Below are 24,810 nucleotides of genomic sequence, written 5' to 3'. Positions count from 1 at the left end.
AGCAGTTGGTGTGTCTCTTTATATCACTGTAACCACAAAATATGTACTTAGTGGAATCTCGGATTCTGATTAGGAGAATTGTGTTAATTGTTGCATTGTGAAATTAGGGTGCTTCAGTCCCAAATAGAAGTAAAAGATGATAACCGAACAAGCAATTATGATGTTATACAGAAATCCTTATGTGGATGTCAACATTTTTGTATGTGTTGAGTTAGGTGAGAGCACTCGAAAGCATCTTGGGTAATTTACAAATCGGAGTGCTTGGTTTGGAGGTGTGCACAAACATTCCCTTCAAGTGAGCCACGGCCCATTGCCCTTCTAATTTCCAAGGTTGCCTAATTTCCTTTTATCTACAGACTGTATTTACATATGTTTTTTCTCAACTGTTTAGATTGTGGGATCGCTTTAACTTCACTTTTTATTTTACTTTTCTCATCTTCCCTGTCTCTTTTATTGTGGTATTTTTATTATGACCCCCTTCAAGGCAAGGACACAATCACAACAATTTTGTCCTTCTTCTCCACTGTATTTGATTTTCGACACCTAAATGTTCTTTTTTTTTCTTTTGATTAGATTTAAGCAAACCCTAATCCAATGGACTCTCGAACACACTTTATTGCTCTGCAAACTCACCCCTTGCGCCACCTGGTATGAGAAACACCCCAAATGCTCCCTCTGTCATGATAGTCTAAATATTGATTCTGGTGGCAGTATCAACACCTGTAAGGGCAAAATGCTACATCTCTTGAAATATGTCTAATGACCCCATTGTAAATGTCTAGAACAAGAATGATGGGTGGCAGCGGAATAATTATAAACATTCTGTCTTTCTAAAGGCTATTGAGAAGCCTAAGATGCTTTATCCAGTGGATGATGCAAACACCCATTTGTCCAAGAGTCCTCAGACGAAACATGATCGACCCTCCCTCTTATTCCACCAGAAAGCTGTCCGTAGGAATGCAACTTTCACCACAACAGCTTCCCATAGAGTTCTACGTTTCTTTTGCATATAGTCTGATTAACTCCCAGTGAATGCAGGGGGCAAGTGTTCCTTCGAGTAAGAGCTGTTGCTCTAATGATAAAGCGATCATTTGACCAGACTAGTAGTGGCTGTTATCCAAATGCCACTAGCTGTACCAAAAAAGTTACAATTGCTCTTCTGCTAACCAAAAAACTTCACAGAATTTCATCATTACAATATTAGAGTGACCAAGCAAGTGCCTTACTGTGCGGCCTTCTTGCGTCTGTAAGGACTGAACTTGATTCTCCACCCAATGCCATGATGGCTGCTATGCTTGCCAGTCTTCCTGGTGTCATTCGGTCATTCATGAAGGCCAGTATAATTGACCTCTGACAGGCAAAAAGCATTCTATACCCCTCACCAGAGAGTAAAGAGAACAATTAGAAGCTGCTCATCAAGTGAAAGTAAGCCTGGGTGCTGAAAGGAGTGACCCAAGCCACAAATAGGCATCCCTCAGACCCTGAGGGATCCAGCACATGGCAGAATGTTTGTGAGCCTGATCGAGAGCTCTTGAATTGGACCCTGAGGCCTCATAATGTTTGTTACTCTCTAGTGGCCCAGTTAGTGTCTTGTTTCCAGTGTCCGAACCCACCCAGACACCTCTCCACTGCAAGAGGGACTACCCAATAGAATGGAATCATTGTTCCCATGTTGCTGTCCGCTGTACAGGACCTAATATTTGATGGTTCTTAATTGCAAGGGAGCTCTGTCGCTAAACCAAGCCCGTGTCCTATTCACACTGATCATTTAAAGTTTTAATTGCTTCACTTGGACCAGCAGTGCAAAAACATAAGTGCCTTCTCAGAAACTACATTTTGTAGAACGTTTAGTATTACTACTAAAGTACTACAAAATGCTATACACAAACTTGCGTGTGTAAATCTTGACCTCCACCTCTCCTATCTTTTCTGTAGGGAGAGCCTCAAACGCACAGGTTTACTACTTAGTAGTACATTTGGGAGGGACCATGGCGAGTGGTTGGAAAAAGAGGCATACTTACTATTAAATGGGAGGGGTGTAGGAGCTGTAGAAAGAGATTTAGGGAGGGGCATGTACCCACCAACAAAAGAGTAAGCCATTTGCTATTCACAAACTGCACTTCTAAAATTAATACAGCCAAAAAGGGACCCAAAACAAGAGTAAATTATTCCGGTTCAGAACGGTTGTAAGTCCAGGACCATACATGGTCAACCACTGGTACTGCAACACCCTTCTCTAAAAAATATTAGTGCTAAGGACTTAAAATAAGATTCCATAAGAAATAATGTTACACTACTTAAAATAGTTTAAAATCTATATAAATATAGTTAATTGTTAAATCTAAAAATCTAAAATGTATTATTGGATTAGAATATATTTTAACAAACGTTTTTTAATTTAGACATGAATGTAACCTTTGTAGTTAAAATATAATGAAACTTCTTTTAATCAGTTCTGTACATCACTTTTAATAAATATAAATGCATAGTAGAATTTTTGTTTTACTTTATGTGGTAATTTTTTTTAGTTTATACTTCAGAATTTTTTTTAAATTTAATATATTTAAGGTAAATAAGGATTTTATTCAACAAGAAATTACTATCACTGTAGCATTTTTTATTTTGTTCTACATTAAAAATACATATATTCAGTTGATTAATAAAAAGAAATATAAAAAAAAATCCTATTAATAACACCGCCATCCTGCAAAGTAACCTATACTATAATACCACCAGGGGAATAATTTAGATAGTATGGAACTTGATGATTTACTGATGAAATCCCAACCCACATCTGAGAATAATGCCGATCTTGCAGCAGCTACATTTGCTGACTGGATTGATACATCTATACTAGTTCTGCTAAAAACAAGGACAAATCACAGGTCCCTGCCATCTGCTGCATGGTATTTGTTAGACCTGTCACCATTGGCGTGGGTCTTCCTTCCAATCTTGCTGTTGCCTCAAGTGTTGTTGCTAATATTAGATGATTTGGGCACTGTGCCACTGCTATCCTATTTGGTTTACTTGTCAGACCCTAGTCTAGTGCACTGAGTGTTTCCAGGGCGTGTAAATCTAAATGCTGCGGTGGGACTGCAGCACTGGTTGTGCCACCCACAGAAGCAGCCTTGTAAAATGTGTCTAAGGTCTGCCATTGCAGAGCCTGCGTGCAGTCTGGTACTGTCATGCTGACTAGGCAAGTGCTCCCACTTCCCAGTCCCTAAACCTTCCCTTTTCTTCATATCAGTCACCCCTATGGTAGGCCCAAGAGCAGGGTGCATTGTAAGTATAAGGTAGCACAAGCCCTGATGTGTGGCATGTCCTAATAGTGAATTACAGCCATTTTCGTGTTTCACTATTGCAAGGCTACCTGTTCTTCATAGGCCAGAATGGGCTGTTAGAGTTATTACATTTTATAATCCTAATTGTCTCAGAGAACATGCTAGAAATTTGAGTTTAGTATGCCTGAACTCAGAATAATAAAATACATCTTTTAGTAAAGTTTATTTTAATATTCTGTGTTTGTAAATACCACTTTTAGAAGGTAGGTATTTGCTTGTCTAACCATTTAAACCTGCCTCTGCTAGGTTGTGTATTCCTGTCTGGTTTTGAGAATGACAGGGCTGGGGAATTCCAGGAGACAGGCTGAGTCACCCTGTGGTGAATAGAGAGATCTGCATCTAGATGGGTTGGAGGAGTTGCACCTGATCCTTGAATAGGGCTGTGCCTGCCTTCCACAATGCGCACCCCCCCTGGTGAGCGGCTGATGTCTGCCCTGCACACTGAAAGAAGAGAAGGAGTCCTGTAAACAAAGTGCTCCAGGACTGTACTTGCCTTCCACAATGCTGTCTCCACCTCCTGTGGGGTGTCTGATGTGCATGCCCTGCACTGTGAAAGGAAAGGAGAAGTCTGGTAAACAGAGTGCTTCAGAACTGGTTTGGACTGGGCAAAGGCCCCTCTCCCCTCAGAGAACAAAGGATTTTGGGTATAAATATTGGGACCCTGATCCCCTGAAGTTAGATCACTTTGGACTACAAGAAGAAACCTTTACTGAGGAAAGGAACCTGAAGAAATTGAGAAGAGACTGTTCCCAAGCGGAAGTGCTGTTTGCTGGATTGGCCTGCAGTGGTTACCTTAATGCCAAAGGAAGGAGAAAGGAACTTTGTGTACTTTGCTTTAAACTTGTGAAGGATCTCCAAGGGCTTGGAAAAGAGCTTTCCTCCTGCTGAAGTCTCGGGGACTACAGATTTCACCCCCCAGCTCTCCACAGTTCTTTTGGAAGTGCCTGCTGCTGTTTGGGCCTTCTGAGAAACTGCATGTCGCAAGGAGCTGGAAGTGCCACTCAACGAGAAGAAGAGTGGCGCTGTGCCTGCCGTCGCAACTCCGAAGAAGGGTGTCGCCGCTGGAACTGTCACTCTGCACCGCATCGGAGAGAAGCGTGCTGCAATGAAGAGGAAGCGTGTCGCCATCACTGCTGCTGCCGACGCAACTCCGAAGGAGGGTGTCGCTGCTGTAGTTGTCGCACTGCACCGCATCAGGAGAAGAATCTTGCAACGAGGTCGGAGCGTGTCGCCGTCGCTGTGCCTGCCGTCGCAACTCCGAAGGAGGGTGTCGCCGCTGGAACTGTCGCATTGCACCGCATCGACCAAGAGCACCTCGCATCCCTGAGAAGCGCTCCGCCAACTGAGCTGCTGCCGTCGCATCTTGGATGTCGCCGCTGCAGTTGTCGCATCGAGCGGAAGCTTCATGCTTCGTGGGAGAAGAGCGTCGCCGCTCAAGCTGTTGCCGTCGCATCGTAAGGGTATCGCCGCTGCGGTCCATGCATCGAACCGAGAAGTTCTCGCATCCCCGAGAATCGTGCCGCATCTGGAAGATCTTCACGTCTCTATTTCTTTGCAACTGACTTTGCCGCATTTCCCATCGCTGCGACGTTGCTTGTCGTGGAAGCGCAACGCAACTTAAGGTACTTTGACGCAGAGTGTCGCATCTAAGAACTGAAATTAACTAAGCTTAACTTTACCATCTTAAAGTAATCATAGTGTGTATTTTTGTCATTTATGGTCTTGTGGTAACTATATATAAAGTCTACTTATTTTTTATATAAAACCTACGTGGTGTCCATTTGTAGTGTTGTCACTGGGTTACGGTATGTGGTCACAACTGCTTAACTTACAACGCCTCTAAAGTAAGCCTTGACTGCTTGCGCCACGCAACCTAGAGGGTGAGCAGGGGTTATTTTAGGAGTGTAATCCCCTTGTCCTGACTAGAGGAGAGGGTCCCTATTTGTCACAAGTGCCTACCTGTGCCAACTAGAGACCCCCAAATCTAACATTAGAAGCATCAGCGGCAAGGATTCTGGATTTGCATTTGTGACTCATGTACAGTGACTGGTGAACACTACTTGGTTAGTGCAGACCATACTGATACCACATACTTTTGGTAGGTTCCTTTTTGAATTTTTTTGTTCTATTTTTGAAAGATACCTAATTCAGTTATGATAGAGAGGGCAGAATCCATAGCCTCTGCTGATCTTGAATGGGAAGAAGAGAAATTGGAAAGCTACAAAGTTGCACAGTTGAAATATTTTTGCAAGAAATTCAAGGTTTCCACTGTTGGGTGAACCAAGAAAGAAGAATTCTACAAGGCGCTGAGGGACCTGGGTAGAAGCAAGGAAAACTCCTATGATTGAGGAGGATGATGATGCAGAAGTACAACAGGAGGAGCCATTGGGCTCAAGAGGAAGGAAGGTACCTTCCCCTGCAGGTTGCATTGGCTCTAACAAAAGTCTGTCTCCAGAGGAATTGGAGGACAGAGAGAGGTCAAGGAGGGATGAAATGGAATTGACCAAGTTCAAGGTGAATAGGCAACTGGAAATAGAAAATAGGAGATTAGATCTTGAGGAAAAGAAAATGCAGTTTGAGCATGAGAACGTTTTGAGGGAGTTGGAGTTTAAAACCAAAAGTTTAGAAGTTACTTCCTCTGGAAGCAGCATACCGTCAGTACATACAGAAAGTAGAGTGTATATTCCCAAGGATGTGGTGAAGGAGTTATACAAAAATGATGATATTGGTCAGTGGTTCAGAGCCTTTGAGGTACCCATGTCTTCCCACCGTGTCCCTGAGAGAGATTGGGGAGCGGGGTTGTGGGGAAGGTTCCTTAGTGAGGGGCGGGATACAATGTTAGACTTCTGAGGTCCACAATTCATACAGCCACATGAAAGATGCATTGATGTATAGATATGGATTGACACCTGAGCTCTATAGGCAGAGGTTCGGGAAATGCAAAAAGTTAGAAAACAGTACTTGGGTTGAATATGTCACTTTCTTTTGCAGATCCTTGGATGGTTGGGTAAAGGGCAGCAAGGTAATGATTTTCAAGGTCTCATTGATTTGATTGCATGGGAGCACTTGTCTGATAATTGTTTTCCAGAGCTGCGCCAGCATCTGATAGATAGCAAGCTGACTAACCCTAGGAAGCTTGCTGAGGAGGCGGACCACTGGGTCAGTACCAGGGTCCACAAGGTTCACATGGGAGACTCAGCCAAAGGTGGGCAGGGTCCCTAGCAGAAGAGTGGGGGGACAAGGGCAAACAGAAGAAGTTCCGCAAAGGGCCCCAAAGTAGTCCCCAAGGGAACCCCGTGAAAGGTTCCCAGCCTCGCCCTGAGAGAAAGCAAGGGGCCCGACAGGTAGTCCTGTTCCCCAGGGACCCCTGAAATGTTTCAGGTGTGGTGACCTGGGTCATAAGGCGAATGATACTAGGTGCCGCCTGTTTGGTAAACAAGCACCCACTGGTACTCCGCCCCTGCAGATGGCTAGTGTATCCTTGGGGAGGAGATTGATTCCAAGGTGGGTGGGGTCCCACACAGATGACCCTTGTCTCTTTAGGAGACTGTTAGGCGGTCTCAGAAGCTCAGCTGCCCAGGAACTCTAAGAAATATGGGCAGCAAGTGACCGTCAATGGTCAAAAGGTGGAGGCTCTTAGAGATACATGAGCCAGTGTGACAGCTGTCAGGTGTCACCTGGTGTCTCAAGAGCAGATTGTCCCTCATGCATTTTGCCGAGTTGTTAACGCCGACAACACAGAGAGCCTTTGTCCAATGGCTCAGGTTCCCTCTGAGTGGAGGGGGGGTCTTAGGTAGCTGTAAGGCCTGCAATGCCTGTTGACTGTTTGTTGGGAAATCATTTGGAGAGCTCCCCTTGGGAAAAGGTGGAAAAAAGAACTCACTTGAAGATGGTTGGACTACCTGACTGGGCGTGCGTGACCACCCGGTCAATGTCAGCCAGTAGGGGTTCCCAAGAGGACCTGGAGCCTGAGAGGGAGGCTCCGAGACCTGCCTTGGAGAGAAGTGGCGAGGGGCGCGGGAAACCGGACCCGAAGTTCCCACGGCCCAGGAGGAGGTAGACCCTGAGGCGGATGCCCTGGACCTACCGAGGAGCAAGTAGCTGAACTGGGGGACCTGCCTGAGCTGACCCATTGGCAGCGAGAAGGAGGCCCCTCCAGGGAGGAATTTTGCAAGGAGCAGAGAGAGTGCCCTTCTCTTGTGGGTTTGCGGCAACAGGCTGCAAGCCAGGCAGCAGGTGATCAGTCAGGGTCACCCTACTGGGGCTGGCTCATGATGTGTCGTTAGCAGGACATTTGTGGCAGGACAAGACCTTTGAAAGGCTTGTCCCCCACTTTCATTGGCCCCAAATGCGCAAGAATTCTGATACTCATTGCAGGACGTGTCAGACTTGCCAGGCAAGTGGAAAGAGTGGGAAGAAGCACAAGGTTCCTCTCCAGCCATACCCTGTGGTCAGTACCCCCTTTGAGCGGTGGGGATTGACATTGTGGGGCCACTGGCCCCCAAGACAGCCATGGGCAACAGGTTCATCCTGGTCTTGGTGGACCATGCCACCCGGTACCCGGAAGCCATACCTCTGAGGACAGTGACGGCCCCCGTGGTGGGACGAGCACTGATGGTTATGTTCTCCCTAGTGGGATTTCCTCGCGAGGTAGTGTCTGACCGGGGAACCAACTTAATTTCCAAGTATATGAAGTCACTGTGGCAGGAGTGTGGGGTAACCTACAAGTTCACCACTCCTTACCACCCCCAAGGAAATGGGCTGGCTGAAAGGTTCAACCGGACCCTGAAGGGCAGGATAATGGGTCTTAAGAAACCATTTGTAGTGTTGTCACTGGGTTACTGTATGTGGTCACAACTGCTTAACTTACAACGCCTCTGAAGTAAGCCTTGACTGCTCGCGCCACGCAACCTATAGGGTGAGCAGGGGTTATTTTAGGAGTGTAATCCCCTTGTCCTGACTAGAGGAGAGGGTCCCTATTTGTCACAAGTACCTACCTGTGCCAACTAGAGACCCCCAAATCTAACCTCCAAATCTAACAGTATTTCTAAGATCTCTGGACGTATAGACAGAAATGCAAATGCCAGGAACAGCTGTGATGAGCCAACTACAGTCTGGATGAAAAAATAAAATCTAAAAGCCTGATCAAAGATTATAAAAGAAAAATATTTGCAGCTTAGGCCACATTCTTTATAGAGAAAATCAATACTGCTGAAATCTTATCAAAATAATTGTTTAATACAGGTAAAACTCTCCAAAATTAGTTTTAAACATTCTATGACCCCAGACCTATGTAACAAAATACTGGATTTCTTCCTGTCCAAAGCTAACAACATGTTTAGGGAGGTCTCTGATCAGGCGGGAAATACCGAGTCCAAAGTGAGCAACAAGATATCAGATGAAATGTTTACCTCTCATGAGGAGAAAAGACAAATATTGCTCACCACCTTCACCCCTCTTACTGAGGATAAGATGACTAAATTAATTGAAGGCTCCAAGTAGGCCGTCCCATCCGATCCCTGCCCTCCACAAGGTCTTCATTCGATAGCCAATACCATATTGGTACATTGTACAGAACTTTTAAATAAAATTCTATCTTCTGGATGCCTCCCAGTGGCCTGAAAGAAAGCATTTATAATGCTACTCTTGGAAAAACTCCACGCTGAATCCCTTGGAAGTTAATAACTACAGGCCAATTTCCCGGCTTCCACTTCCAGTTAAGATTCTACAAAAAAGCTTGAACATGGAAATGACCGCCTTTTTTAGAATTTACTAACTTTCTTGATCTTGCTCAACATGGGTTTAGACTAAACCACTGCACAGAATCAGGTCTTATAGATATGAGAGAAGAAATTAGGGCTATTGTTTATAACGGGGGGAAAAGCAGCCTTGATTTTACTTGATCTCTGCTGCCTTCGATACGGTTGACCATTGCCTTTTGATCAACCAGCTCAAACGTATAGACATTAGGGATCAAGCATTAGATCTGCTTCGCTCCTTTTTAACCAATCGTGAGCAAGTAGTCACCCTAAAAAAAGTCACCTCTTATCTCTACTGTTCCCTGCGGGTCCCTCAGCGATCCTCTCTGAGTCCTACTCTTTTTATTGTGCATATTACCCCCCTCATTGAGCTCATTAGATCATTTGGCTTCTCAGTGCTCTCCTATGCAGATGACACCCAGATAGTTGTGTGGGTCTCCTCAAACCCCAAAAAATTGCCAAGTAGTTTAACACCTGCTAGAAAAATATTGTGGAATGGATGCCGAAAAACTGCTGGAAACTTAACTCTGAGAAAACCACGGTGATGCTTTTTGGTAACAATACCTCCTTTCGGAATACATCATGATGGCCCTCCAGTTTAGGTTCTCTTCCATCGCCAGTCCAAAAAGCCAGGAATTTACGGGTCCTTTTATAATCCAGGTTGGTGTTTGCTAACTATGTAAATCATGTAACATCTGCCTGTTTCTTCACATTAAAAGTTCTAAAGAAAATTCTCCCCTTTCGTCCTTTAGAGCAGAAGAAAACTGTAATCTGTGCCTTGGTAATTTTGAGGTTTAATTATTGTAACACACTTTATGTAGGCTCCCAGCATCGTATATATATTTGCAAACGTCCCAAAATACTGCAATGAAAGTGCGGCTGAATCTTTCTAAATGTAGCTCCAGCTCACAGAGCATGCCAGATCTGCACTGGTTGCCAATTAGTGAGCCGATTAAATTCAAGGCCCTGTGATAGGCCCATAAGGTCCTTCACTAGGGTGGCCCACTTACTCTCTATAAAACTTTCAAGTGCTATAACCCTGCTAATAAGGAACGGGCCACCAGAATCAGGATGTCCCACTGGAGAGGAAAAAGTTTTTCCCATACCACCTACAAAAGTGGAATTCACTGCCTGATCATCTTAGAACACAGCTCAATCTGCTAGGTTTTAGAAAACAAATAAACACTTGGATATTCTCCCTGGCTGTTAATTAGGTTCCAGTTTCCTTTCTCCTTCAGATACTTTACAGACACCGTGCCAAGACGCCTATTTTTTTATGCAAAAGGCCACTATAAGGACATATATGCTGGTACTTATCTGTCCACGCCTTTAATATAATGCACCCTGCCTCCTGGGCTCACAGGGTGACTGCCATATATTAAAAATAGTGCTTTGACCTTGGCACTTATGGTAAGAGCAAAGTAGAGTTTGAGCAGTTTCCACTGTTCGTGCAGTCTGCAATGGCAGGCTTGCTCTCATCTGTTTACTTGGGTCACTCAGGGTGGCACAGACAGTGCTTCAGGCCCTGTGACCCCTTTAACATCCTCTGTCTCCTTGGTATAACTTACCAGGGGCTTAAAGACCTTGCCTATTAGGGCTACCAATTTACTTATATCGTTTTCAGGGAGAGAGCACTGGTACTTGGGTCTGGGCAGCAGTCTCCAGTATACTTTCAGAGTCCTAACCATCAGCATCAAGGGAAAAGTGTTGGAGTGATCACACAAAATGAGGAATTTCCTACATGATTCCCCCGATGAAAGGTTATGAGCAACTAACATATGCCCTAATAGTTCTCATTATCTAAGGGGAAAACCATGGAAAGGTCATCTGCATTGCCCATGGTCAGTCCTAGGTCTTTGTTCCCCTGTTATGTTATGTTATGTTATTTTTATTTGTATCGCGCACAGCTGCCCCAGCAAAGGGGCGTCCTGGCGCTTTGAAAAGGTAAACACAACACATCATTAAAAGCAGGCAGAAAGGAGAGGAGACACATTAGATGAGCTAAACAAACAGAAAGGTCTTGATAGCCCGTCTAAACTGAAGGAGCTCATCGATGGCCCGAATTTGTGGAGGAAGAGAATTGCACCAGCTCGCCGCCAAGACACGAAAGAAACGGCCACCAACTCTGCTCAACTTAAAACGCGGGACCACTGCTAAGTTCTGGCCCAACGATCTAAGAGCGCGAGAGGGGACGTAAGGGATCAGCAAATTCTCCAAGATTTGTGGAGATGAACCCTTGAGGATTTTAAATGCAAGGCAAAGAACCTGGAGTCTAATCCTCTGCTGCACAGGGAGCCAGTGGAGAGAGCGCAGGGCATTGGACACCGAGCACCGCCTAGGCAAACCTGTCACCAGTCGGGCCGCAGCGTTTTGAACCCGCTGGAGCCGCAAAAGTTCTGACTGGTTAACCCCCGCCAATAGGGAGCTGGCATAGTCCAGCCTGGTCAGCACTGATGCTTGGACCACCAGTTGTCTTGTGGGTGCATCAAAGAATTTGAGGATGGGTCGAAGTCCTCTGATGATGCCATAGCAAGAAGCCGCCACCTTCTTGGTATGACAGATGAAACTCAGAGAAGGATCAAGCCACACCCCCAAGTTTTTTATCTCTGCCGCTGGGAGGGGGTCACACCCAGATCCGAAGGCCACCATTTGTCGCCCCACAAAGCCACCTGTTTACCAACCTCCATAATCTCCGTCTTCTTGGTGTTTAACTGGAGACAGTTGGAATTCATCCAGTTAGCCACTTCCCGCAGACCCTCACAGAACCTGGGAGCCTCCAGATCTGAGTCCCCACTCAGTGTGACCACCAGCTGCGTGTCATCTGCGTAAGAGACCATAGTCAGGCCCCACCGCTTGACGACCGCAGCCAACGGTCTCACATACAGATTGAAAAGGGTAGGACTCAGTGATGACCCCTGTGGGACTCCCTGGTCCAACGGGTAAGATGACGACTTACCGGGCGGGATCGCCACCTGGAATGACCTATCCGTAAGGAAGGATCGAAACCAGTGCAAGGCGGAGCCAGAGACGCCCACCTCCTCAAGATGCCGAAGCAGAATCCCGTGCGAGACCGTATCGAAGGCGGCACTAAGATCTAATAGCAGTAGTGCCGCCGTCCGACCGGAATCCAGCACGGAACGCAGATGCTCGACCATCGAGAGAAGGGCTGTCTCCGTGCTGTGACCCGCACGGAACCCGTTCTGAGTAGGGTCAAGGATGTTAAGCCTACCAAGATGGTCTGAAAGAGTGGCATTCACATGGGCCTCTGCTATTTTCGTGGCCCAAGGGAGAAAGGAGATAGGGCGGTAGTTTTCAGGTTTAAGGGGGTCGAGGGTCACCTTCTTCAGGATTGGCGTGACTACTGCTTGCTTCCATCTGACGGGAACCACACCAGAAGAGAGAGAGAGGTTGATCAAGGACAGCACCGGGGTGCGGCAAACCGGCGCCAGGGTCTTCATTTGGGCCGGTTTCAGCGGGTCGGCCGGAGATCCAGACTTAATTTTGGCGCTGAGCGAGTCGAACACCTCCAAAGATACGGGGGTAAGATAGAAAGACACTCCCCCTCACCTAAGGCGCGACCAACCTGCTCTAGCGTCAGGGAACCCGTTGGAAAAGTGCGATAGATGGCTTGCACTTTTTCATGGAAAAAAGAGCCCAAACCCTCACAGTGTGCGTCCGAGCATATTTCCACTGCAGTTGCTCTCTTCGCCATCAGATCCTTTAATACTTTAAAAATAAGTTTTGATGGGTTGGCCGAATTCTGAAACTGTTGGGCATAAAAGGAAGCGCGAGTTTGACACACTGCCCTATGGTAGATCTTGACCTTGGCCAGATAACAGCTCTTCAAATCTGGGTCATACGACTTCCTCCATAATCTTTCGGCCTGTCTACAGGCCCTCTTAAGAGATGCCAAGGAAGTGTCATACCAAGGACTCGGCTCCTTCCGATGACACTTGGACCAACACATAGGTATCAGAGAATCGAGGGCGCCAGATATCCACTCACAAAAGGAGTCGTATCCACGATCAACCTCGGTGAGCGGACCTAAAGGAGCCTCCTCAAGCAGATGGTAAAAATCCTCCAGTCTTAATTTGTTCCAGTGTCGTTTAAGAACAAGTCTGTCCTGTGGTAGAAAAGGAGAGTCAGACAAGGAACATGCCGTTTTCACCAGCATGTGGTCTGTCCAGACCAACTGGGAGGAACCAAGAACTCTGAATCCTTCTAGATTTGTTAAAAAAAGGGTCAAGAATATGACCACCTCTATGTGTGGGGAAAGTAATCATCTGCGAAAGCTGAAGAGCCTCAAGATCCGCCAAAAAGCTCCTAATAGAGGGTAAAGAAGGGCAGTCCAAATGGAGATTAAGATCTCCCATAACATTAAAATTTGCGCATCTTAATGCCTCTGTACTAATGTACTCAGGAAGAGCCGCCCTAAAAACAGAGTCACAGCCCGGAGGCCGGTAAATTAATAAACCAGAGAAGGTAAACTGGTGACTAAACACTATTTTAAATAGAGCACCCTCACACCCCAAAAGGTCAGCGGCTTTCCACTCGCAAGGATAACACCGTTTGGTGGCCATCGCAATGCCTCCACCTCTAGTCGTCCGATTTTAAAGTGAAAATAGCATACTCTGGGGGAAAGGCTAGGTTTATTATCGAGGAGTCAGAGTCCTGGAGCCAAGTTTTCGTCAAGAAAAGCACATCCGGCGAACCATCAATGAGAAGATCGTGAACCTCCTGATGGTGCTTTACCACTGATCTGACGTTTAAGCTCCAGATACTCAGGTCCCGGTTTCCTGCCCTCTTTGTAGCAGGGGTAGAGATCCCCAAAGAGCGAATAAGAGAGGGGGGTTCCAATGACCAAGCACCACACCTGCAATGATATGGGCCACAAAGCGGGAATACAGGCGTGAGCTCGCAGTGTACACAACGGTCCCGAAAGGCCAGTAAATCGGCCCGACTATAAGTTCTCAGAGGAGGAGTCATAGTGGCCAATTCCAGAGTTCTGCCACGGCCCGCGCCTCCTTTGCGCAGACGGGCAGGACTCTGGCATGACTCAGGTACAGGGAAGGCGCACCCGCTGCGCGTTGTAGGGAGCTTTAAATAGGCGTCCCTCCACTCAGCCAGAGCGCTAGACCGCTCGTCAGCAACACCCACCCAGAGTGAACACCACTCCAAGATGGCGCCCAAAGCCAATCCCACCCCAGAAACCGGACCCGCCAAAACAGCGGTGAGGGAGCCGATTACAGTGCAGGTGAGGGGGGTACAATAGGTCCAATTAAAATCAGGGGAAAATATAAACTAAAAGAACACAAATAGTAATAAGGGTAGCTTTAAAAATGCTAGTGCGGTATTTTAGCGCGTAGCGCGATGCAGAGCGCGATTACCTTCTGAAAGGGCCATAACCTTTAGGGAAATGGACCAACTCAACAAGTTCTCTCTTCTCTTCAACTACCAAACCACAGCAAAGGCTTCCCTCTCAATAGCACTGCAAAGCTGCTGTCTAAAGAGGAGTTGTCTGCCGATATGGGCAACTGGTTGATTCTGGCACTCATCATTTGTTTGTGACAACACTGACACAAATCCAAGTTTAGTAGCATCTGTCTGGACAATGAACACCTTTCTGTAGTCTAGTGCCTTCAGGACTGGTGTTGAGCACATAGTCTCTTTCAGGGTGTCAAAGGCCTTTTGGCATTCTGGGACCCAAATGACCTTTATAGGCTGCTTTTTGTAGTTGAGCTCAGTGAGGAGCCACAATGGAACCATACCTCTTCACAAACCTCCTGTAATACCGGGTCAAGCCAAGGAAAGCTCTGACTTGCTACTGTGTCTTGGGAGCCTCCCACTCCAAAATGGTCTGGATTTTGGGTTGGAGAGGTTGTACTTTGCCTCCACCTACAAGGTGGCACAAGTAAACAACAGAACTCTGACCTTACTTAAGGCACTTACTGGCCTTGATAGTTAGACCTGCCTTCTGCACAGCCTGTAATACTTCCCTCATGTCGACCAAGTGTTTCTCCCAGTTGGAGCTAAATACAGCAATATCACCCTGATATGCTCCCCTAAAGTTGTCCTGACCTGAGAGAACTCGATTCACAAACCTTTGTAAAGTGGCAGGTGCATTCTTCAGTCCAATAGGCATCACTTTATATTGAAAGTGGCCTTCAGGGGTTGAAAATGCTGATCTCTTCTTTGCTACCTGGGTGAGTACAATTTGCCAATACCCTTATGCTAAATCACAGGTACTGCGAAATTTGGTTGCATCCAATTTGTCAATTAGCTCATCTGCTCTTGGAATGGGGTGTGCATCAGTTTTAGTAACTACATTCAACTTTCTGTAATCCACACAAATCCTCATCTCTGGTTTTCCAACCTTTGAGTGAGGTTTGGGAATCCGTACCACTGGGCCAACCCAGGGACTGTCAGAAGGTTCTATCACCCCTAGCATCTTGATGACTTCAAGCCAAAGTTTGCATCAATGCTGATCAGACAGACCGTATATTTTGTTCTGGATACACCATGTTGTCTGTCCAGGCTTTAAATAAAAGAGCTCAGCAAACTGGCTACAGGCTTAACTGCAATCAGATTGCTGTTGTGGAGTAAGAGTCTGATGAGACAACACCCTCTGCTGAACCATCTTGTGGGTTATTTGACAGCAGATCAGGGAGGGGCTCCCTTTCCTCCTCTTGGCCTCCATCAGTGACCATGAGCATGGTCATGTCAGCTCTGTCTTGGTGTGGATTAAGGCGACTTCCATATAGTACCCTGTGAGGACTCCTAGGGGTGCCTACGTCCACCTAGTAGATGACTTCCCCTTTCTTTTCCAAAATGGGATAGGGCCCAGTCCACTTGTCTTGGAGGGCCCTGGGAGCCTTAGGCTCCAACACTCACACCAACTGACCTGGTTGGTACTCGACCAGTGCTGATGTCTAGTCATACCAGAGCTTGAGAAGCTCTTGGCTGGTCTCAAGATTTTTCTTTACTTTTCATGTGCTCAGCCATGCGTGAACACATGCCCTATACATAGTCTACTATGTCCAGTGTGGGCTCCTTGAGAGGTTTCTCCCAGCCTTTCCTCTTCAGACTCAAAGGACCAAAATGGCTAAAGCCAACCCTCTTCTCTGTCACCTCCCTGTATGCAAACAAGAGGCAAGGTAACAGGACATCCCAGCTCCTTCTGATTTTCTCATGGAGGCCCATTATCATAACTGTCATGGTTTCATTGGATCTCTGAACTAAACCATTTCCTGAGGGTGCTAGGGGGTGGTGGATTTATAGCTCACACCACATTCATTCCACATACCTTGTAGGTGTGCAGACATGAAATTTGCCCCTCAATCATAGACCAGCTCTTTAGGAAATCCCACTCTGATAAGGACACCACGAAGGGCCTTTGGCACTGCAAGGGCAGTGACAGAAATGAGGAGAATTGCCTCTGGGTACCTATTGGAATGGTCCACTGCAACTAGAATAAATCTATTCCCAAATGCAGCTTGGGGGTTAAGTGGACCAACAATATCAATCTCTACCCACTCATAGGGAGTCCTAACCACTGGACGTGGAATTAAGGGAGCCTTTGGTTGTCCACCTGTCTTGTCACCGGCTTGACAGGTGACACATGAGCGACAGAACTCCTTTTCCTTTTCAGACATTTGGTGCCAATAAAAATGTGAAACCAACCTGTCCTAGGTTTTTGGTTTGTCCCAGATGTCTAGCTGGGGGATATCATGCGCTAACGTCGGAATGAATTCTCTCTGCTCCTTGGGGAAAACCACTCTCCCCACTGCCCCTTGTTTGGGGTCCCTGGCTACCAGATTTGAAGTACGCGCAGGGAAACCTTGCTGACATGTGATACTGCAAATTTGCACAGCTTTTAGCACGCATTTTGCATCAGTTGTTTTAGTTAAAATTGTCATATAGCCGAATTTGCACAGTCGCGAGCACACATTTTAGACAATTAGCCCTAAGATTTTAAATACCATGTTTACTGTACAACTATCTTGTAATTCTCACCTGCCCTCTGCTCCCTCGTCCGCCGGGAGACTCGGCAAAACTTGCGTTCGGACGCGGACGCCATATTGGGAGTAAGGGGTAGCTGTCCAGTTGGCCGACACTCCAGGGCAAAAGAGGGTAAAAGAGCAATGGCGGCCAGGACGCGCAGCTACCAAAATTGAGGTGCGAGCAGGGGAACCTTGCTGACCTTTGATACTGCCAATTTGCACAGCTATTAGCACACATTTTGCATCCGTTGTTTTAGGTAAAAGCGCACATTTTAGACAATTTGTCCTAAGATTTTAAATATCGTTTTTACTGTACAACTATCTTGTAATTCTTACCTGCCTTCTGCTCCCTGGTCCACCGCGGATGCTCCCGTTTGAGCGGAGGGAGACTCGGGCCAAACTTGCGTTCTGACGCGGACTCCATATTGGGAGTAAGGGGTTAGCGGTCCAGTTGGCCGGCACTCCAGGGCAAAAGAGGATAAAAAAGCAATGGCGGTCCGGTGGCGCGCCAGGGGCAAGTCCTCTGCGCCTGTCCGCGCCCATTCAGGACCAGGGGCCAGAACGCGTGAAAAAACTGCTAGACTAAGGTACTCCATAGAAGATCTGCATAGATACAATTCAAACAAAGAGAAAAATTGTGACATAAAATGGGACTTTACAACAGGCAAGCCTATAGACAATTACTGCAAATGCTGTAAACAGAGATGGATTGCCCCGCACACTATAGGAAAATTAGATAAGACACCAAGGAGATTCCAAACAAGCTAGAAGTGGGACTGTGGACTAATAAATAGTAGATCCTTGCCCAAACACATAACGGAGCTACGCATATTGCTAGAGGACAGGAAACTAGACGTCCTATTTTTAACGGAAAGCTGGCTCAAAGAACACTCCTCCACTGATATAGTCATGGCGGTGCCACCAGGCTATGAATTGCATAGACTTGATAGGGTGGGCAAAATAGGAGGAGGATTAGCCATCATTGTGAAGGTCGAATACAAGTGTATTACGGAACAATTTACCTTGGAGGATTGTGAATGTCTCCAATTCACAATACATTTGTCCCCAACCTTTATGCTTTCTGGCCTACTAATTTATTGACCACCAGGCCCCCTTGGGGTGTTTTTAGAAGAGGTATCTAATGCAATGGCTAGTTTGCTTCTCAAAAAACCCATATCATAATACTTGGAGACCTGAATCTCCACATAGAGGACAAAAGCAATCCAAGTACAAAGAGATTGTCAGATCTAGAGAGTCTACAATTGGTTCAACTGGTAGAAACGGCTACAGATATTAAAGACCACATCTTGGATGTAGTAATCTCCAATGTCCCCGATCTAACGGGTACCTCCCCTTTTCCAGTGCCTTGGTCAGACCACTATTTTGTACCTTTTAAGGTACAAAAGACAGGGAACGAACATAGAAGCACTACACGGAAGAACGAGGTATTAAAAAGTCACTGGGATAAGATTAACCCAGACAATTGGGGGTATATTCTGACAGAGACCGCAAATTCACAATAAAAAATACCAGGGTCAGTTGAAGAAGCCTATTCACAATGGGAATCTTGGATCAAGCACTCACTAGATATAGTAGCACCTAAGACCATTCACATACATAGATCTAGACCTAGAGCAGAAGGATGGTTTAACTCCCAATTATTGGAACAAAAAAGAGTGTAAAAGATCGAAAGAGAGTGGAGAAAGTGTTATGATCCCAAACTGGCCATCAGGAGGTATTATGATAACATCAAATTGAGCCAAGCCACATTTTTTGAGGAGATCATTAGGGGGGCACAGAACTCCTCAAAAGAAGTGTTTTCAATAATTAAAACCTTGACCAACCATTTACCGACTGTAGTCCATCCGAATCCTCAGAGGACAGGTGTAATACCCTAGCTTCATACTTCCTCTTGAAGGTGACGGATATTTACAGTGGCTTTAGAACAAACATAGACCACCTAACAGAGAAGGAGGAAGAACATGTAGGGGTACCCTTACAACAGGTCATCACTAACTTTCCAAACATGGAACAAAAGGACCTAGAATCCCTACTAGACATAGTGAAGTTGGGCTCACCCTTAGATCCAGCACCCCCCCATATCCTCAAAACAGAAGCACCGATTGTGGTACCCACTCTCATAAAGATTATGAATCAATCTCTAGACACTGGCATAGTCCCAATGGGGTGGAAACGTGCTGTGATAAAACCATTACTAAAAAAAGCCAATGCGGACCAATTACTACCAGAAAATTATCGCCCTATCTCCTTATTGCCATATGCTGGCAAGTTATTGGAAAAACATGTCAATAAAAGCTTGACAGAATTCCTGGAGACCAACTACTGTCTCCACCACTCACAGATGGGGTTCAAGACACAACATAGCACTGAATCTGCCCTGTTGGTAGTGGTGGAGGAGTTAAAACAGTCACTAGATATAGGAAAACATGCGGCATTGCTCTTACTAGATTTGAGCGCAGCCTTCGATATGGTGAATCACCGTATATTAAGTAGAAGGCTTTTGGATAAGGGAATAAAAGGCGTGGCACTTAGGTGGCTAACCGCATTCCTGGATGGACGGTCATTCCAAGTTCAGGAAAATAATACCTGCTCCAAAACTATGTCACTCAAGTGTGGAGTCCCTCAGGGCTCATCCCTGTGTCCAACGCTTTTTAATGTGTATGTGAAGCCACTCGGAAAAATTGGACTGGAATTCGATATCTCCATGACCTTGTATGCTGATGACACGCAGCTGATCATCTCCCTGGATCCAAAAAACTGCAGGGATGGTGAGAGACTGTCTTCGTGTCTGATCAAAGTGAAGGAATGGATGACTGCAAGCTGCCAAAAGTTAAACGGTGAAAAAACTGAGCTGCTTTTTATCGGAAACAAGGCAATATCTAGACCGATAATACACTGGCCTGCATGTTTAGGTAAACCACCCACCCCAGCAGATTCAGTGAAAAATGTGGGGTTCTGGCTAGAAACAAACCTCTCCATGACTTCACAAGCCAATAAAGTCACAGCAACTTGCTTTGGGCTTCTTAGAAGTCTACGGAAAATCCTTGACAGAATACCCACTCAACTAAGGAAGACAGTGAACTACTCGCTGGTCACCTCGCGACTGGATTACGGAAATTCACTCTTCCCATGGGCACCCAAATATGTCATCCAGAAGCTGCAGATAGCCCAAAATGCAGCCGCAAGATTACCGGTACGGGAATCGGTGAAAATGCATCTGAGGAAACTTCACTGCCTCCCAGTAGACGCCACAATAAAGTTCAAAACCTTGGTCATTACCCATAGAGCACAACATAAAGGCCCCAAAAATAATCTGATCTCGCCCTACATCCCAAAGAGACAGCTGCGCTCTAGCGCAGAAGAGAGGCTAGTTCAACCCAAGGTCTGTAGGGAAAAATGGGGAGGAAGATCCTTCTCCCACTTGGCACCCAAATTATGGAACTCCATACCACTGGAACTGAGGCGAATAGAGGGGGAGCCACAATTCCGCAAAAAAATTAAAACATGGCTGTTCACACAATATCTGTAAGGTTTAACCTGCCCAACTTCAGGATCAAATTGCATAGCGCTGGGAAGCCTAAGGGCAGCTATGCGCTTTATAAATCGTTCATTAATTAATTCATTCATTCAGTGTAGAGAAGTCCACCTTCCCAGTAGACCATGTGGGTACCACTGACCTATCCCTCTTCTAGCCTTGCAGCTTGCTGCCTAAGGCCTTCAGGATTAGGACATGACTTTTGCCCTTGGCATATGTCCTCTCTGGAGGATCCCCCTGCACTTAAGAGTTCATCCAGGTCAGACCAGGCTCCTTCCGCTGCAGTTTCCTCCTCAGGCACTAGGGCATCTTCCCAGGGAGTACTCTCCCCAGGTCCTGTAACCTTGAAGCTGCCATAGCAGACTTCCTGTCCTTTCTCTTGTTTTGGGACCCTTAGGGCATTATTGTAGGCTCCCATGACTTTCTTTGTTGTGCTGCTTGTGCTCTTGTTACACACATCAACTCAGGGAGACCCATAATTTCTGCATGAGCCCTCCTTTCCACTCCTGCCGAAGCAGAAGTTTCCAAATCCTTTCCCATCAGACGCTCCACTGGGATGACAGGGGGACACAACCACCTTCTTTGGGCCAGTAACCCCTCTCCACTCTAAGCATACCAAGGCCATTGGATGCAGCCTAGTCTAATTGCCAACATTGTTTACTTGGTGACTAACAACAGGTATAAGTTGATCTAGGTAAACCAGTCTAGGTGCCACCATAGTCCATAGTGATACTGACACCTGTATCTCTCAAAGCCTCTACTTCAGTCCTATTGATTTCTGGCCTTTGCCTATACGTCTCCATGCTTGGAGGTTAGACTGCCAGGGCTTCAATATCTACCCTCCCCAGGGAAACTAAAGTAGCCTCAATGTATCATCTGGCCTCTCAAGCGTACACTTCAACCCCTACTCTTATGCTAGCCAAATTCTTGGACTGTACATCATTGGGGGACTTGACGGAGCATGCAGGATCTCCTTTCTTATGCTCAGACTGATGACAGTCAATAACAGGTAATAGGTGCCAACAAGGGAATTTATTTGCAGTGAACTTGTATCCATGTACAATCACTTAGGTTAGTCCATCTGGAACTAACACCACTGTGTCAATAGACAACTTCAACCAATGAACTCGATAAGCATGAAAAACACAGGAGATAGTAATTCTTTGAAAGTGAAAATTTGTTTATATAAAGCAATAGTCAAAATGGAGTACATACATATGAATTCAATCAGCAAAAGGTTATGTTATGTTATGTTATTTGGGTTTTTCTATAGCGCAACGGCTACTCCAGTAGGAGTGTCCCGGCGCTTTAGCGAAGAGGTCCTTTAAGAAGAGGAAACATAACATAAGGTCATGAAAGGAAGTGAAATCAGATTATCCTAACAGTTCATGACCAGCAACTATTCCAACGTAATATAACACAACAAATTTCCTAATGAAAATATATGTTGCATGAGAATCACACAATTTCACCGGAATAGAAGAATGAGTCAACGTTTCAGTCTTGTGGCTTCAGTCCTTCAGACCATCTTCAGGACAATGATATTTGCTAAAAGAGCATCTTCTATGGATAATCAAATGAGGCTCACAACCATCAGATGGATCAAAGGTCGCAGCCTTCAAATTTGACACTGATGTCTAAAAAGCGTGCAATCATTTGAAGTCCAGCGCAAACGTTAGGGTCAAGCAGGAGTGCAACCTTCCATGCATTGAATCTTTTTAATCATTCAGAATAAATAGCGTTATTCGAAGACCAGCGTACATCCGGAAATCAAGACAGTCAAAGCATACTCCCAGATGCCTTTGTAGGTTCCCATTTCTTATCATGGTAACCCCTACCCTTGGACTTGGAAGAGTCTTGGGCTGACCCTCCTGAGAGGAACTTTAGGGGCCTTGAGGGAACTCTCTTTTTATCTTTGTTGTTGCTCATCTCTTTCTCCTGCTGAGAGGACTGAGCACCCCTTTTGTGGCCGCTTTCACCATGGGCCTTCTAGGACCCCCTGGTTCTGACTCCTTTGACAGCTATCCTCCCCACCTCTCTGGGGTAAGACCACTTTGAATCCACCAAAGGCTGATGCAATTGTCCGGGGTACAATTAGTTAAAATGCGCTCATCATAAGTGTCCACATCATTCCCTTTTATCCAGCCTTCTAGTGTTTGACTGAGGAGTCGACACAATCTACTCATGTCTGGTTTTCAATCAATCAAGTTTCTTGTAACGTGTGACTACTCACCTGTTAGGGTCTCAAGGTGTTTTTGGGTTTGACCTTTATGGGTGTCTCAAAACTTCCCTTTGTAGTCTTATGCGGTGAGTCTAAATCTGTCTATCAAGGTCTTCTTTATATGCTGATAGGACTCAGCCACATCCTCATTATTGTTCAGAAGTATATCCTTGTTCTTGACTGAAAACAACTGCCACAATAGAGAGCCCCAGTGCTGGTGACCTGTCCTTCTCGCTTTGCATTAATGAAATGGGGTAACCCAAATGATCTAGGACCCGGGTATGTAACAATATTATAAGACAATGGTCCAAAGACTATTATTTCACAATGTCACAATTAGTCAACACTTCAGAACTCCATTGGAAGAGTATAATAATCTACTCTTCATCAATAAATTGAACAATCTCACAACGCAACAGCAGAACAGATATTCAGTGGTGATTTATTCATTTTTCTACCACTATTGAAAGATGTAAATAATTATTACAATACATCTAGGTCATATTGGTTGCCCCAAAAGGAGCGTGCAAAATAGAAAGATGTGATGGAGTTCAGTGATAAGGAAAGAAAGGAAATGGCAGAGAATTGCAAAGATTTGTGACATAAAAACACAGTTATTTTATTACACAAAAGGATCCATAATCATCCCTATTCTAGGACCTGGCCCTAAATCAATCTAACCATAATTATAAATTCATTTGGAAACCTGTATATTTGATGATTATAGTGCACAAGAAAGTAACAATATATAGGTCCAGGTCAAAGGTTAAATGAGCGTCAACGTTTCGACTCGACTTCGGGCCTCACGGTGAGTTAAGCCTGGGCCGTGCGAGTCTTCATCAGGACTGTGACGGGCAACCATATACCGTTGGATGACCCTACGGGACAAAGACATAGTCTAAGGAAGCTGTTGCCGATAGAGCAGTTTAAATCAAATAAAAGACCGAGGGTCAATAGCTTACCCTAACGGTGAAGGTGATTCAAATATGTTTTTTTCTTATATATTTTCCCTGATCATTTAATGAAGAGTCCTCCTAAAAAACAATATAGTTTCATGAGGACCTGAAATTCAAACAAAAGCCTCATACTCTGAGTGGAGGAAGGATGAGAGAGATTACCTTATTATTCGTATGTCAACCGGAGGAATCGCTCTGAAGTTATTCAGTTAGAGGTTTTTCATGCATAGTGAATCCCTACAGGAGGAATAAGCATATTCAAGTATATTCAAATAACCAGATTCACTCCAACTGGTATCCCACTAACAGCAAAATCATGGTAAAAGTACCTGTATTTTGTCAGTGGTGTAGGATAGTAAAAATCCTAGTTGTCCCTTCAGCAGAATGCTAGTGTGTATCGTACTTCAAAAATTTCTTATAGAGTTCGCACTGCTGAAAAGGGGGTAAACCGAGCTCAGTATAAATATTAAAGATTGGTTGTGGGTCCACACCCTCTTATTCAATGGCACACGGAAGATCGTGGAGCTTACCTAATTTGTGCGGTGTCAAAGAGTCCAAATGGAGAGGGGAGCGGTTAATTCAGTGTGTCCCTTCAGGCTAATGACGAAATTGCAAAATCCTATGCATCAAGAAATCCTAAAAATGTTTAGGATTTCTTAATTTTCGGAATTTGCGATTCCTTAATTGCGAATCGCAATTAAGGAATGGCATTACATTGATTCCTATGGGCCTAGAGGCCCATAGGAATCGATGCCGTTTTGCATTTCTATTTTTTGGAATTCGCAATTTGTTGATGCATTGCAAGGGTGCAGAGGGGGGTCCAAAGGACCCCCCCCTGCACCCCTGAAATGTATTTTAAAGTGCATGTTTCACACACACATGTCCTAAGGACATGTGTGTCTGTAACATGACACTTTCCAAAATGCATTTTTGTGGTTTTTTAAAGAATTTCGCAAATTAACACAAGGGTCAACCTC

The 24,810-nt window shown here is 45.4% G+C and overlaps 1 protein-coding gene across 4 annotated transcripts in view; it reads left to right on the top strand.

The window, feature by feature from the left end:
- TGDS (TDP-glucose 4,6-dehydratase) overlaps positions 1–24,810 on the top strand; it is a 417,256-nt gene that overhangs the window by 301,541 nt on the left and 90,905 nt on the right. The window lies entirely within an intron of this gene.

The sequence above is a fragment of the Lissotriton vulgaris genome, chromosome 8, assembly GCF_964263255.1.
Source record: "Lissotriton vulgaris chromosome 8, aLisVul1.2, whole genome shotgun sequence".
Classification (NCBI taxonomy): Eukaryota; Metazoa; Chordata; class Amphibia; order Caudata; family Salamandridae; genus Lissotriton; species Lissotriton vulgaris.
This window is presented reverse-complemented; position numbering and strand designations above follow the sequence as displayed.